The sequence below is a fragment of the Sciurus carolinensis genome, chromosome 3 (genome assembly GCF_902686445.1).
Source record: "Sciurus carolinensis chromosome 3, mSciCar1.2, whole genome shotgun sequence".
NCBI classification, from domain to species: domain Eukaryota; kingdom Metazoa; phylum Chordata; class Mammalia; order Rodentia; family Sciuridae; genus Sciurus; species Sciurus carolinensis.
The window spans coordinates 171,217,529-171,234,545 of record NC_062215.1 but is presented as its reverse complement, the minus strand read 5'-3'; positions in this window follow the sequence as shown (position 1 = coordinate 171,234,545).

Genomic DNA, 17,017 nt, shown 5'->3' with positions numbered 1-17,017 from the left:
CTGCGTTCCGGGGCTACTGCCCCATCGGGGACGCCTCCCCTATGGGAGAAACTCACCCGGCGGCTTTGAGTTGGTCCCAAGTCACTATCTCCTCTTTTGAATCTTGAGTCCTGGAACAACATGAAATGCAGCCGCCCTCTAGTCCGCCATCTTGCATTCCTCTAATTGCTGATGTTCTAACAAAATAAATATATTTCTAGTTCTGTGGGAAAAGTGACCTATAAGAACTTTCTTGATTTGAACAAATTCTCACAATTTCCAACCTATTTCTAGAGGAAGCAATTTTCTCGAGTCTCATACCCTTGAAATTTTTCCTCACCCAAGGAATAACTCTAATAAAACAATGAATTTTTAGTTACAAAGCATCCTGCAATTTGGGAAACTAGAGACACTTTGTTTATTTTCCACCTGTTAATTAGCACATGGAAATCAATAAGGTTTGCTCCTGCAATTTTGATTTAGAATAGAGCATTCAATTTAACAGATGATCAATCTCATTACTTTCACTAAGAGATTTCTTACAGCTAGTAGCCACCTGCTTGAAGCATTTTCATGTGAAGTATGGCATTGCAGAGAGGATATCTCCACACCATCTGCATCTACATCATCTAAAATACTTGTTGAAGATGCGTGGTGCTTCTTCCCATGGAGGTCTACTGACAAGTGACCAGGGCGTACCCTCCAGGGTTCTGATACACAGTAACAGTGGAGAAAGAATGGATAAAGGCTTATGCTTTCAGGTAGTTGAGGGGGATCATGTGACAATAAAATGTGATACAAATCATCAGTGTCAATAAGTAACATCAGTCAAGCATTCCTATCCATATAAGTTAAAAAGAACTCTTACTTTTGACAGAGAGTGAAATGGTCATTTGGTTTGTTACCATTGAAATGAACTCAGAAAATCCAATCAAGGATAGCAAGATGACTGCTACAGATAAAACTGGGTTTGAATGGAGAATGTCAACTGAACCTTGAAGACATCTTTGATTCTGGATGGAAAACATGACCAAGGAAAGATGGTCAGAATGCAAGGAAATAAATGCCATTGAAGGTACAGTTTTAAGTTCAACCATTAGCCAGGCGTCGTGGTGCATGCCTATATTCCCAGTGGCTCCAGAGACCAAGGCAGGAGGCTCTAAAGTTCAAAGCCAAACTCAGCAACTTAGTGAGGCCCTCAGCAAATTATGGAGACCTTCTCTCAAAAAAATTTTTTAAAGGCTTGGGTATGTGGCTCATTGAACCCTTGGATTCAATCTCTGGTTAAAAAAAAATCAATCCTTAAGGACATATACTGCTTCTAATTCAAAGAAAAGTACCATGTGTATTTGTAAATCTTAGGATTGCATGTAGAAAATACCACTTCTTGTCTTTTAAAAGTATGCATCAAAGCCTCAAAGAGACTAAGTGAATTTTTATGTCCTTTTTTCTCTGATTTTTTTTCTTTTTAAATAAGAGATAGAAGTCATAGAAATATGGAATGATACATTTTCAAGGAAGAGAAACTGCAAATAATTACACAATTAAAACAAATTTGTGGATTTAATCCAACTAAAATTAGTTAGTACCTATTCTCTGACCAAAATTATTGTAAGAGGAAGTCAATGGCAAAAAAACAAAAAACAAAACAACAACAACAACAACAAAAAACAAACCCACACTGATTCCATGGAGGAGATTTAAATGCAGGCTATCAAATGAAGGGCTGACTATATGTTGTATGATTCCTACTGTATGACATTATGGAAAAGGAAAAACTATGAAATGGCAGAAAGATCAGTGGTTACCAGGGGTTTAGTGGAGTAGGAATGAATGAGTGGAGCAGGCAGGACTTCCAGGGCAGTTAAATATTCTGTATGATCCTATCCTGGAGGACACGTCATCATACATTTATCAAAACCCAATAGAACACACAACTCCAAGAGTGAACCCAATGTACACCTTGGACTTTGGGGGATGATGTGTTATTTTAAGTTCATCCATTGTAACAAATGTACCACCTCATGCTGGATGTCGCCAGTGCATCTGTGGGCATGAGGTACGTAGGAAACTCTCTACTTCCTGCTCAATTTTGCTGTGAACCGAAAACTGCTCTATAAGCAAATTCTGCTGAAAAAGACTCTCCCTGGGGATTTCAATCATGTTACAACTGGGACTGATGCATGATGTACCCAGGAGATTCCATGATCATCAAGGCAACAGTGGAACTAATTACCAAGAAGTGTGATAGTTTGGAGGAGGGAAAGTTAAGGATGGAGAGTGGGAAGAACTTTGAGAAGATGGGCATAGGAATCAAATTGTGATCATAAAGACACACTGATCAGATAGATAGATCCCAGTAATATACATGTTTTAGGAGACTGCAAATCATCTGGTAATTCTGGAGCAAAATTGGAAGTAGAGGGGAGAGTAGAAGGAAGCAGGACTAGATAAATAGGTAAGAGTCAGGTCAGGGAAGGTTAAGGAGCACGTATATCTGCACATTACACACATGCCTGTGAAAATACAGACACAGATATACATGCACACACATTGTAAGGCACTAGGCATTTAAGCCTGTTGGAGAATCACTGAATAGCTTTTTTCTAGGAAAAGATGTGAAGTGATGTGCATTTATAAAGAGACTTGGGGAAACCTGGAATGGTGGGAGGGAAGAAAGATTGGATGGAATCATCTAGTTCTGGATGCAGGTAAGATTTAATGGCAATAAAGGAAAGAGAAGATTCAGACTTGAGATATTTAAAGAATTGGATTAGCTAAACTTATGAATGCATTAATATGGGAGGTGAGGGAAGGAGGGATCAGAACATAGTTTAAAATTTTGGACTTAAGAAAATGGAGGGATGTTTGTTTTAAAAAAAGGAAATATAAAGATGTAGGTTAAATTCAATTAAGACAGAAAATGTAGACAGAAAACCAATTTGAGGGAGTGGGTATTTTCTCATGATTAGGGTTTGATGTTCCACATACTGAATGTAACAGTCTATGGGACATCAATTCATTCAATTTTAATCCATTCAGTTCATCATTTTTTTTTTTTTTAAATTGATGCCTGTCTCAGGCTTGGTATGGGTGAGTCAGCAATGAACAAAACAGAAATGTTCTTGTTCTCATGGAGCTTACTGACAGTGGGAAAGGAAGGCTTCAGACAATAATTGCAGATAAGATGTTGGTCATGAACATGGAAGTATGGCTAGTTATGTGGCAGACATCTAGGATGCAGGTTTTGAAATCAAGCCATCTACAGGTTACAGTTGACAAAAAGATGAATAACATGGTGAGAGATGATGACAAGTGAGAAGAATAAATATGGAGGAGAGACATGTGGGACATTCCCTTGTTGGATGGACATTAGTAAGGATTGGAGGAATGGTCATGGAATTGTAGAGGGAGAATCATGGAGAGTGGTGTTTGGAACCAAGGGAAGAAATGATCGAACTTGACAGAAGGTAAAACTTCAAAGCTTTCTTTTGGATTTGCAACATGGAAGGTTTTTGGGATGTTTGAGAACACATAGTGAGTTGGTAGAGGCTGTCACTTTAGATGCGTGGAGAATGAAGAAGTGATGAGAGATGACAATGGAGATAATATGTTCTAGATGCTTAGTCTTGGTGGAAGAGAGAGAAAGAAAGAGAGAGATAGAGATAGAATATAGATGGATTTGGGATCCACCTATACATGTCAGGGCAGGTGCTCAACAATGGGAGAGATTTGAAAATAATATTGATGATGAAGAAGAAACTAGGCAGAGAAGGAGAGGTTGAAAATTTAGTAGAATTGGTCCCAATTAAGGATCAAGGCCCTAGAAAAGGGCAAGAGAGCAAGAGGCCCATTAAATGGAAGATCTTCCCTCAAAACTAAATGAAAGCAGCTACTAAGAGTTTGGTAGATATATGTGGCGAGGAAGGGCAGGCTAGAAGGAAAAGAAATACATTCAATGAAACAAATTCAAAGTATGGTATGTCATTAAAATTGCTAGTCTCGATCACTTTAATAATTATATCTAAAAATATCTCATGTCGGAATCCTGTATTATCTTATAACTTATGGTATTAAAAAGAAGGAAAAAACAACAACAAAAATTGTGGTTTCAATGTGAAATTGATGTCAAAAATAAAAAATGAATTTGATTTTGAAAACTCTTCCTTAGGGCTTTTATTTAAATGAAGTAAGGGCCTCTGAACTCTATAGATCACAACAGGAACATGATTCTAGGAAATTCTGAGGTCGTGTCATTCTTGGAGGAAATTGTAACAAACAGAAGCTTTGCTGTGGAGTTCTATAAATATTTATCAGCCGTGACTTTTACCCACAGGAGGTTAAAGATCTCTGAGTTTTGGATGAGAATACATAGTAGTCTGATTTGACCTGAATTAGCAGGCAAAAGGAAATCTCCAAATTTAAAACTACTTAGTGCAAACAAATACTGACAAAACATTACGAGGTAATAAGGATTATTCTAGTCATTTATAAAACACTTAACATAAGCACTGTAAGAACTTTTAACATTATAATCATATTTAATAAATCATATTTTGCTTTCAGATTGACTTTGCCTCAGAAGAAAACCAAGTGGGATATATTCTTAAAATATATGAGATGTTATCTGGGTCAGTTTTAATGTTAGAAATGTATTAATTTCCTCCTTAATTTTCACCTGTTTTTGGTTTGAACTTGTCATATCAAATTCTTATTTTATTCAAAATTATACTATATGTTCTCAGTATCATATATTACATGATGTTCATTTACAAGGTTAAAAAATTTCACCTTCAAAAGTAGTTAAATTCTTGGTTTTTTATTACATAATTAGATCATTTCAGTGATTTAAACACAAACACGAGAAAATACATTCAATAGAAAACACATTCAAGAGAAATATGGATAGAAAGCAAAGTGGATATCCACTATCAATCTCTTTAGAAATATATTCATTTGTGATTAGTTCCATCACCTGCAAACGGTTTCAGAGTGCTTAAAAAAATATTAGCATAAACTAAATGTGAGTTTTTCTCTTGATAATTTTATGGAGTTTAAAACAAACAGAACTGTTTTGGTGTGGGGAAAAGTGGAATGGAGAAACATTTTATATTCCTTGTTTCCTTCCCTACTGTCAGTCATATATTTGAAAGTGCGGGGCGTACAGTTATCAGTGTGACTAATACTGAGCATGTTCGTGTGAGAGAGAGGATTGGAAGAGGTTTACCCATGAGTGACAGTAACTCAGAAACTTTCTTGATACCATAAAAAACAAGTCGTGCAGATGAAAAGAACTTTTCTATCAATCAATACTGACAAATAAATTTCACTGAACCAAATTGGATTCATTGTTTTTCTCTTCTCTGTATGCAAAATGATATTGAACACCGTTTGCATATAAAGAGGTCTTTGTAGAGTATATGATAAAAATTATTTTAATAGATTGGACAATAATACATGTAGAAAATCCAAGCAAATTAGTATGCAGATATTGCAAAATCACTACTCATGTTGTTGAAATAGAGAATTGATTGTATTTCTATGTATTCATCACAAATAGAAAAATTAAATTTAAACTATACTATTTCCTATTACCTAAGATTAAAAACCACTGAATTTCTTGTGAAAAATATGAGGCATCTACACTGAAATAATCTTGCAATCTACACTGAAATAATTGTGTAACAAAAATAAAACCCTAAACATCACATGATTGAAATAAAGAAAGCAAAAAAAAAAAAAAAAAAAAAAAAAAAAAAGAGGGGGGAATACGTTCATGGGTTGGCAGACTCAATATTGTCAACATGTCAACATCCCATAGATTTAACCATCAGTAAAGTGCAGTATTAATAAAAAATCTCTACAAAAAATAAATAAATGAATAAAATAAAAGCTTCATAAAGGTGTACCAAGTGTTTGATTTCAAATATTTAATATAATCTGTTCCAAATTTTGTAATGCTTGTCAACTTTTAAAACTTTTTGATTTACTGTGATATATTTTCTCTTTGTAAAAAAGAAAATCACTTTTATACTTAATTTTGCATTCTTTTTTAAAAAAGATGCTACAAAATCTAGGTCTGCGTCAGGGGTAATTTTTGTAATTTTCACTGGAAAAAGAGTTTTCCATAACATTTAAGAAATGCTTCAGTATTTGATGTTTCCTGAGAATCCTCATTTATCTTTGTCCACAGGTTCAAAATATTTTCTTCACAAGTACATTTTTATTGGTATAAAATATTATATCGTATAGTTCTTTCACTTTTCTCAATGACCAATTTCTCCCTGTTCATTATATTTTTTTCTTTTTTAAACTAGTCATTCTCATCCCACAAAAGAACAAATCTGAGGTGTCCATGTTCACAAGATAATCACAAAATGACAACTAGACAATGATGTATAGGATTTGAAGGATGTACGTTAAAGTATAAATAGTTGTTAATGTATCTTTAGAATTTTTAATCACTCCTGTAATGTACCTTTTGCAATTCAAAGCATTTCTAAAAATCCATGCCTACAAAATCCTGAATATACAAGAAGATTTTGGTAGTTTCTTATTGGAGCGATACTGATTCTTGATGCAATTTTTTATCAGCAATAGGTTTATTGCCCTGCAGTATTATGCTATTTTTAGAAACCTTTTGCAGTAGTCTATTTATATCTCAGCAAGGGTTCAACTATGATTGCTTTTATTTATTTCCTAGAGTCCAATATGAGAAGAAGTAAATATAGATAATATATGCATATATTCTATATTCTATATATATATATAATATATTTATCTTGATCCACCTCCTATGAACTGATCATTGAAGAGTGGCTTGGTGTTTTCCTTTTCCTTGTCATAGATACCTTGGCATTCTTGGCTCTGTGTAAGGCATTCACGTGAGTAAAGGAGATTCTCCTAACTGTGATGGTGTCAAGGTCATTTGGTGCTCTGTGTAAATATCAGTTTTTTTTTTTTTTAATGAACATGGTAGAAGGCCCAGAATATGTGGTAATACCATGTTTTGAACTGTCAACTTTAGAAGGCAGTATCCCAGAAAATGGCTGTTTGTGCTAATTCTGTGGTATCTAGTAGCCAGTGAATGTCATCATCAGTGGGTTTTTACAAGGTCAAGGTTGTAGGTGTACCCGTGAGTCCAAAGTCATGGCCATCACCGGCACCCCTTTCTCAGTCAGCTGTCATACAGATGTGTGCTTTTGGTCACAAGGTTCAGGACCAGGGACAAATTGGCAGAGACAAGTGCAAACATCTCTTCTGACAGACTCACTGGTAATCTACCTATATGGGCTGGAAAATGGTAACCTGTAGTAACATCTCCATAGCTGAGGGGCATCTTGGTGTTATACACCAAATAGAAGAAGAAGAGCTGCTTGATTTGAAGGCAGTTTGTTATTTTGAAAATCAAACTGGGTACACAGGGGTTATATAAAAAAGCAGTCTTGAAATACTGCATCTATCTCATGCCTTGGCATGTTTGGAAATATTTCTGTTTTTGTGAAATTGTACATGATGCTAGTTTTACTGTACTCATATCTGTGCATTCCGAATGACAATTGGCTGAAAGTTAGAGGGCTCTGTGTAGTAAAGCCAAAATTCCATACATTCAAGCCAAGTGAAGCATATTTACTTTGAGTCATATTTCATCTTGTATGGCAGCAATGGATTCCGACCAGACACAGTGTACATTTTTTCCCTAGCTGTGATGTTCTTTAATCTTAACACAGCAACAGATCACAGGATTTATTTTTCCCCAGCAGAATCTATGGCAAGTTAGAACCACCTTGCTTTCCTGAATTCCACTTTCAGCAGTACTTTATCTTAGGAAATGGAGCTAGAATTGAGCATGGTTGTGAAAAAAGAAATCGTGTATATCTTCATGAACTATAGTGCCTGGCCGGAGCAGTTTCCACTGGGGCTGATACAAATCAAGATGGGAATATGATCCTTCATATCTAATTGATAAAAGAGTTCTCAGTGCACCCTCTAAATCACTGACGTCCAAAATGAGCATAGGATCTCACGTGGCACGGCACAGCAGTCAAGTGTTGGGACTAACCAGCGTGATTGTGAAGCAGTTTGTCCACCAGACAATGGAGCTCACAAACAATTTAGGGGAAAAAAGCAGTTTCTTATGATTTTGCTTGCTCTCATAACAATAGGTTACTTTGCACACTGAATTTTCCTACGTGCTGCTACGGGTACATTTTTTGGGGTCAGTCTGGAGTCAGTTGCTTTTAGCAGTATAAAGCCACCAAAAGCTCACACAACTCAAGCCTTCGTTTTAATTCTCAAGATGCTTTCTGTTTATGCCAAATTAGGTGTCATTTTGAAACTTCGCATTTTAGTAACTATTTAAATTATTGATCGAAATTTCAAAAGATGTTTGAAGACCTTAGTATTTTTCCTTTTCTTCCTTCTTTAAGCAGTTCGAGGAGAAATAAATATTCTGTGTGGATTCTTGCAGCCCGAGTCTGCTTCCAGTTGCTAGAAGAGAGTATCCGAGATTAGGTTATTTATAAAACAAAGAAGTTTATTTAGCTCAAGGTTCTGGAGGCTGGACGACTAAGATCAGGCAGCGGCTCTGGGAGGGCCTTGTGCTGCTTCATCTCCTGGTGGGAAGGTGGAAGGGAAAGTGCGTATGCAAAAGAGGAGGATGAAGGGCCGTGGCTGGGCTTATAATGACCCAGTTGGCCCCTCCCTCTCAGTAACTAACCAGTCCTGAGAGAGTGAGAACTTGCAGATCCAAGAAAAACATTAATCCCTGTTAATGACCTAATTATTTCTTAAAGGTCCCAGAAGCCCTTCTGGGGCTGTTCCTTTGGGGACCAAATTTCAGCGTGACTTTGGGAGGCCTCAAACCACATCCAAACTACAGCTCATTCCTTGAAATTCATTGCATTTTACCTTGAACTTAATGTAAATTTACTACTACAATTACTACCACAATAGAGGTCTTAGCCGTATTGGCAAATGCAGTGGTTGTGTTATAAGTATTGGGAAGACTAACCATGCTGAGTTGTTCTGTTTGGTTGTATTTTATTTTATTTATTTTTGGGACTGGAGATTTAACCCAGGGGTGCTTTACCACTGAGAAACATTCCCAGTCCTTTTCGTTTTTTATGTTGAGATAGGGTCTCACTAAGTTGCCTAGGGCCTTGCGAAATTGCTGAGACTGGCCTCAAATTTGCCATCCTCCTGCTTCAGCCTCCCCGTGTTCTGTATCATTTTAAATGACAATCTGTATCTTGGTCATAAGTAGAATTATCAAGTTACTCCACTACAATTTAGAAATATAGTGAGGTAAAAATATTTTTATACTGAAGCATCTAATAGGTGTCTTTATTTTTATAAAAGCAATAAAAAAACCCGTCAAATATTTTTTCATTAGATTTATTTGTAAGAAAAGCAAATTTTAGTTTTGGGTCTTAATTTGAATTTCCATCCCATCCCCACCCCTCAAAGAACAAAACATTTATTTTGGATCATTTTGCCTTGGTAATTTCAAAACTATAAGAAATGGATTATTGGATAGGAAAATATCATCTTCTTTTCAAAGGGAAATTCGGTTCTCATCATATGCATAGAATTATAAGCAGAACTTGCTTGACTTGTACCAAAAATGAGTGAAACAGCTGGATTATTTGAGATAACGCAGTTTATTTGGAGAATATCAACAGAGTATTTCATCTACATAAGTGTAATTTTCATTACAAAGTTCCATTTGTCTCATTAAGGATATAAATGTGGAATGGAAAACATTTCTATGGGGCAAGGTGAAGGCCAGGTATCTTGCACATGTAGAAATTCATCAGATAAAGTCTTCTTTGGAAGCCACCTCTGAAATGGCATTTGCCACCTCTGTACATGTGACTTGGACCATCTCTCACTGCCACACTGAGTGAAAAGCAGAAAGACAGTAAAAAAGGAGAAAAACCAGAATTATTTTTTCACCCCTGGTACAATACCCAGGGGTATTCTCAGTTCCTTCTTGCATTTTAGATTGATCCATGTGAGATAACAAAATGACCCCTGCAGTAAGTCCTCATGTCTTGATCTACTTTGCCCTCACAACCACATTGGCACTAGAAATCAGTCTGACCACCTACCAATAATAACCCAAAAGCCCATCATTAGGCTAAGACAGACCACATCTACAAATTGATGAAATTTATACTCTTCTGTGTTGTCTCACCTCACTGCACTTCAAAGGATAATTGTCACAAGAGCTAAAGTTAAATAAGAATAAATGGTCATGCACCTCTGGCTAGTTGACACTTGCAGGTGGAAATCCTCCGTTACTCCTTTACATGGTCTGTGATACACACTATGAGATCTACTACAGAACAGAATTATTCTACCATTCAATGCGTTTTATCTGAATAATTCATCTTGAGGGTATTTTATTGCTAAATGACTTGATTATGATAAATTCTCACATGAAATGTGATTTCATGGCAGAGATAAAAATGAAAGTGACACATTTAGTGTCTTCTCAAAAGTCACAATCAGTAGCTTATTTTTCACACAGGCAATGAAACGATGTTTGGGAGCTCAGAATGACGTCCGGTAAAGCCCATGTGGAAGTAGCTTGGAGACAGTGGCTGCATCGGCAGATCTGGGTCCTTTCTTGGGTCGATCCCAGTAGCTCTACTAAGTTCCAATGATCCTGGTCGATGAGGGCTGATACCTGGACCAATATATAGCCAATAAGGTGAAAATGAAGGTTGGAGTTAAGAAGATCAGAAACCGAGTCCAAGTTATTCCAAATAATTGAAATAACTTGAGTGGAAAAAAAAAAAATCACCCCATTCCCACCATTTACCTGACTGGAGGCCAAGGCTGAACTTCTGAACTCAGCAGAAGCTGCTGTGAAGCAGTAGGGGCTATCCTTGATTTAGACAGATAGGGAGGCACCATCTTCTAATTTTCTTTTCTTAGATTCTACATTTGTATATTTAATATGCATTCCTCAAAGGGCCAATTAAGTTAAGTGTAGTTTGCTGTTTTTCTGTATTCTTGATGCTCTGGAATTTGTGGCCTTGCTGACTTACTAACTCTTCTGGAGGGGAGACTCCCCTTCCAAAAATTAGGAACATTCTAGAAATAGCCAAGTTTTCATCGGGGAATCTGCCTTTCATATATACTCTAAGCAACCAAGAGCTCATATCTCCAACAATCTTTTTTTTTTTTGTTGTTGTTGTTGTTAAGTGAATTCTCCCACACTAAGTTGACACTACCCTGCCCTAAATCAAACCAGTGTTAGGAACAAGACAACTACGTAGATGCCTTACACCCCAAAGTCTACCAGGATTATTTTAAGTAGCTAATCCTAGGCTGCTGATCCTGTCCTGTCTTGTCTTTTCTATGGAAAACTTGATAAAGCCTGTGACCAACTCTTTTTCTTTGTTCCCTCTGTTCCTGATCAAAACGTGTGGCCCCACCTGGTAAGGCATGGCCCCCTTTCTCAGGAAATAGAAATAATAAAATTCTTCTTTCAATGGCATTGACCTCTTCTTGTCATCACCCAACCACCTTCATAAACTTAATTTTAGACATGATCATTTTTATGTAGTTAAGAACAGAGAGGAGACGGAATACTCCTTTTAGACTATTTTCCAGTGATTCAGATACGCCTATAGCTATCTCTTTGTTTAGCACTGAATGGACCAAACTTATGTGAGATATTCATCACCATGGAAAGTTAATTGGAACAGGCAGAGACAAACAAATGGCTAAATAATATCTATGTTTAGCTGTATTCCTTGTCCTCAACATGGACAAGAAAACAGAGAGAATTTATATAATACAATCTGTTTTAAGTATGTCTTACCTTTTTTCAAAACCTAGGTCTTACTTGGTATAGACTTATCCATAACATTTGTCAAGATCAAAGTTACCTTTAAAAAACAATTATAATAAAATTAAACTTTTTGACTCTTTAAAAAACCCCAAACCCAAATCTTCTGGTAGTCTTCTTCCCTGACTCAGTTTATAGACATGTTCTTGCCAAGGTAAGTGCTGTGGAGGCTGACAATGGAGGCAAAGCATTACTCTTAAATGTCATGTAATCTAATTAGCAATGATATAATTTGTTCAAATGTGGACATCCTAGAAGTATAGGCAAAAATGGGAATCAATGTGCAAGAAGTTTCTTATGGATACTTGCCTTTCTGCACATATTGTGAGTAGGGGCACTTATTGCCATTGGTTGCTCCAGACTCTATTTCCTTGCGTGCTTTTATGAACCTTCTTTGGAAGTAGAGATTGTGTCTCTTTCCAGAGCATAAGACAGGGTGTTTGCTGTCCAGTGTAACAAAGGTGATACCTTTCTTTAAGGTGAAAACCCGAAAGGCCTAACGCTCACTAGGCTTGGGTTTCCTAAGTTTAGGGATCCTGTCCCATAAAACATAAAGCAAAAGCAAAAACAATCCTCTCTCCCTCTGTGTGTGGAGGTCGCCTGGTGCTCTCTTAATGTCATTCTGTGAGTAACTGAATAATTAGGGAAAATGCTGATACTCCGGCTATTGCTATTGCTATGAGGAAAGAGGTATCCTTTCTTTCAGAGCCAAGAGTCTCTTTTCTTCTGATATATTAACGAGTATATCACTTGAGGTAGGCTCACTTTCTTTCTTGCAGACAGGCTAAAAATCTCAGACCCTCCAAATTCTTGACAAAATGCCTGTGAAAGAAAATAGGGAAGACATTGGAATAGCCTGGGGTCACTGTCAGACCATGCTGTGGATCTGACCCTTACACTGGAGAGAGGGAAGGAAGCAAGGTTGTGTAGACAAATCTTGGGTGGGTAGTGTGCAGCTAAAAAGAGGTTTGGCAAGCGAATGGAGGGTCCTCCAGTCAACATTATTCTTCATACCCTTCCCACATCTCATAAGAAAGGCCTACTATAGTGTCCTTGCTGTGTTCAGCCATTGGTGGTGAGCAACCTGTGGGAATGTGGTCTTGGATCAAATATAGCATCTGGAGACATGAGCTAATTACCTTCCTCATAGGAAGAGATCTGAGAGATATACTTGTACGACCACAACTTTAATTAAAATCCTGTGATTCCAAAATTTGTTTTTCTTTCTTAAACAAAGTTGGGCATACTTTATTTCAAAGAGTTCAGGAAGTCTATTCAGAGAATGTTTAAAGGTTGGAATGAAGAATGTGTTAGACAAGATACTTCGTCATTTGAAATGCAACTGGTAGTCTGTTAAGTGCACACACACACACACACATGCACACACACAAAGAATGTATGGATTCACGTAACTAAGCCATCAGTAGTGGCAGTACCATCTCTCTGGACCAGATGAGGTAGAGTCAGATATTTCTGATGTATTTTGTTCCATTTTCATCTCTGCTTTTCTCTGCAGCAACTTTATTAATACCAGAGAAAAGAAAGACTTTTCTGTCTGATAGTAAAATCCTCTGGACTGGCACCCATTGGCTGAGTTTGAACCAAACCCTCTGCCAAAACTAGTTGCTTGACTTGAGTAACACTGTTCTCTGATGGTCGACCTCAGCCACGTGTTGTGTGCTCCGCCTTATGCCAAACTATCAACCACCCAGCCAACTTTGGGAACAACAATTATTAAAAAGGAATGATGCCTTGTAAATTGATGTGTTCACCAGAGAGAGGATTTTTTTTTTTCTTCAAAGCTTCGGTAACAGGAATGACTTTTGAGATGGGTTGGTTGTGAGTTAAAAAACTGAGAAGTTTGGTGGTTGGTTGAGGATAGGGAGGTTCAGAAAGGTATTGACAAAGCAGATTAATTCAGAAATATTGTGTATTGGTGGGCTTCGTGTTACTACTATGAAATACCTGAGGCAATTAGCTTTCTAAAGAGAAAAGGGTTATTTAGCTCCAAGTTTTGGATGTTTGAAGCCCGACAGTGTAACTCAGGCTTGGTTTGATGACGTCTACCTCTTGGCTGTATCACCTCATGGCACAGGTGACACTGGCAGGGTTGTATGTTAGAGAAAAATGTTCACATCTCCAACTTGAGAGAGAAATGAGGGGGAAGGTGGGGTCCCAGGTCCCACATCCCTTTTGAGGGCATGGTCCTAATAGCCTATGGACTGCCCACTAACCCCTACTTCCTAAAAGTCCAGAGCACATCCCATTACCACACCCTGGGAGGGGTCAAGTCTTTAAATACAGACCTTGAGGGGCACTCATCCCCCAAAGGGTTTGAAGCCCTTTCAGTGTAAAACATGGAACCATAATTAGATATTGAGACTTTTAGCAACTCAGAGAGAAAAGGAGTCCCATGACCTTTTCCCTAGTTTATCACTGGGAGCAAAAGTGTTTGACAACTTATTTTCTAGAATATTTGAGCTAGTAAGGACTAAGTTTGTTTCTATGAAGTCTGTCTTCAAATGCATGAGATTGTATCTTAAGGTCTGGACCCCAAGTGGATTTACTCTGTTTCTTACCCCCTTTAAAGTTCAAGGTGTCAACTGACTAATCTGATAAACAAAATGCTCAGAAATGCATTTTCTAGAATCTTCCTAGCCCCAGTGGTTTCAATTTTTTTAAAAAAATCTCATTTTTAGAGGCAATGTGGTACTGAATAAAGCTAGGAGTTTGGTTAAGTCTGGGTTCAGGATCATTGCCCACAGTTGATTTCCCTTAGGCAAAACTTTGAGTTTCTTGAAGGAAATGGGTATAATGCATTTCTTAAAAAATTGTCATCAGTCAATAGAGATAATGCATGCAAAACTGTCAGCTGATATAAAAGACAAGTGTTACTGAATTGTTCTCAGGCATGGGAAATTCAGGCCAAAGGTGAAGATATAATGGAATCATCAATTTTGAGATTTGTCTCTTTCAACTCATAACACAAGGAATGGAATGTCTTCTGCAGGCACCAAGAACTCCTCACCTTTGAGTTTACTCTAAAATAATGGTTGTGTTTTCATAATTCAGAACAGAGTCAAACCTGCAGACCCCATGAATGGTTCCACAAGTGGTTCTTCTCTCTTCTTTGTTTCTGTAATTGTCAGTCTCTAATTTATTTCCTTTGAGAAAGAGGTAATCTCACCATCAACTCATTAGTGGCTTAATACAGGGAAAGCTGATTATAGGCAATCTGAACAGTAAATGCTCACACTGCAAAGTAATCAGGCTAATAATACCTTTGGAGAATATTTCTCCTGGATTTATCATTTCAGTTTATCCTGTTAGATTTTGTGTGTGCAGGGGGTATGTGTCCTCATATCCTGCTCCTGGGAAGCCGCATGTACTGAGATCTTTCCAGAAAAAGAGAAACAAAGGTGACATGAAGCCAGATATTTAGGGAGGAAGGAAGAGAAATCGTTTATCTGTGGTCACTTGGTTCTCAACTCCTGACTTGATCAAAGCAGTCTGTAAAAAATAAATTAAAAAAAAAAGAAGTGGGAGGGCAATGATATCCAAAACATGGAGGAAAAGCATGTAAATCCATATTCTTGTGAAAATAACAAATATATTTACGTGATATTTTTAAAAAGTTAATAAAAACAATAGGCAATTTAAAAAAATCCCAAGTTTCCATGTAAAAGAAAATGTGAGTCGCAGTTACACAAGGGTGTAGGGATTAGCTGGAGAAGGGAACTAAATCAGAAACAAAGGAGATTCACACTGAGTACCCAGGGAGAAATGAAGGAATTTGAAACCCATCCGAGTCCTTTCCTTTTAGTCTGTCTCCAAGAGGCTAAAACATCTGGTGAATCATGTCAAAGAGTCAATCAATCATCCTCGTGTTTGGTTTTTATGATGCCAGACATCTGGATTGACTGAGTTTCTCTTTTTCTTTAATTAAATCAACTAGATGTTTTGGCTTCCTGTAAAATCTGCTTCAGTATAAATAGTCCACATCCTTTTCCTATTTGTGCCCATATCTAGTTTGGATACATTTTTTTTTTTTTTTAATTTCTATTAATGTAACCCTTGGTTTAAAATAGTCTCAAATACCTTTTCATGCTTTTGAGCACTAATGTGGGAATATTCAGAAAATCAGAAAACCAAAACTGACTTGACTTACTTTTTCCCAAGCCAGCCTGATGTTACCTACTGATGAACGGGAGTTGAGAGGATTAAAGCAGGATGTTAAATAATTACACAGCTAGTGTTCAGAACAGATCAGGATACTCTCTTTGATGTAAAGACAGCTGGCACTGACAGTCATTTTAACTGAGTGTAACAGGAACACACAATTTATATAATTTATGCATTCCTCGGTTTTTCAGTATAGGAATTTGGTCTGGTTTTATGCTATTCTCCAATACCCTTCTCATTCTTATCTGAAATGATTTCTGGGCAGCTTCATGACTGGAAGACAGTTAAAAGGAGATAGAGAAGCCACAAATGCATACTGATTTAATGAAATATTATATATTCTAGGAGATAAATCAAATCTCAATGTAGACAAAACAATGTTTACCACTCTAAACGTATGACAGAAAAACAAGGAAGGAATTTGGAGCAACATCTCATTCCTTCTCACGGTGCTTTCCTGGGCCCTCCCCAGCTGACAAGTCAAAAGTGATGCTGCTTTCTCACTTAAAGTGCTTCTGTTCTTTGGTTTTAAAGACATGACAGATTAAGAGAAAAAGACTGTACTAGTTAGAACTATAGTTAGTTTTGAAAGACAGATGATTAAGATTTTAGGATTTTTATTATAGCTATTTGAACCAAATTAGCCATATATCTTATATTTATGTTGTGAGACCTATGGGCACATGTCCAAACATGATACCTAAAAGATTTCACTAGAACTGTGCTCCATTCCTGAAAAAAGTCTAGGCAATACTCTAAGTTAGTTTAGTTGTTAAAGTAAAACTTTAAGTCGCCTTCAATGCTACTCTGCTAGATGCAGGCACCTTGAATTTGCCTGGATTTGCATTTCAGAGCTGTTTACTGCATTGGCATCTTTCAACTATTCTCTACCAATGAGTAGAAGGTACCAGGAACTCTTATGTGCATTTTATGTATATTATCTCTTAGTTAATCCTTACAACAAGTTTGTGCAGTAGATACTATTATTAACTT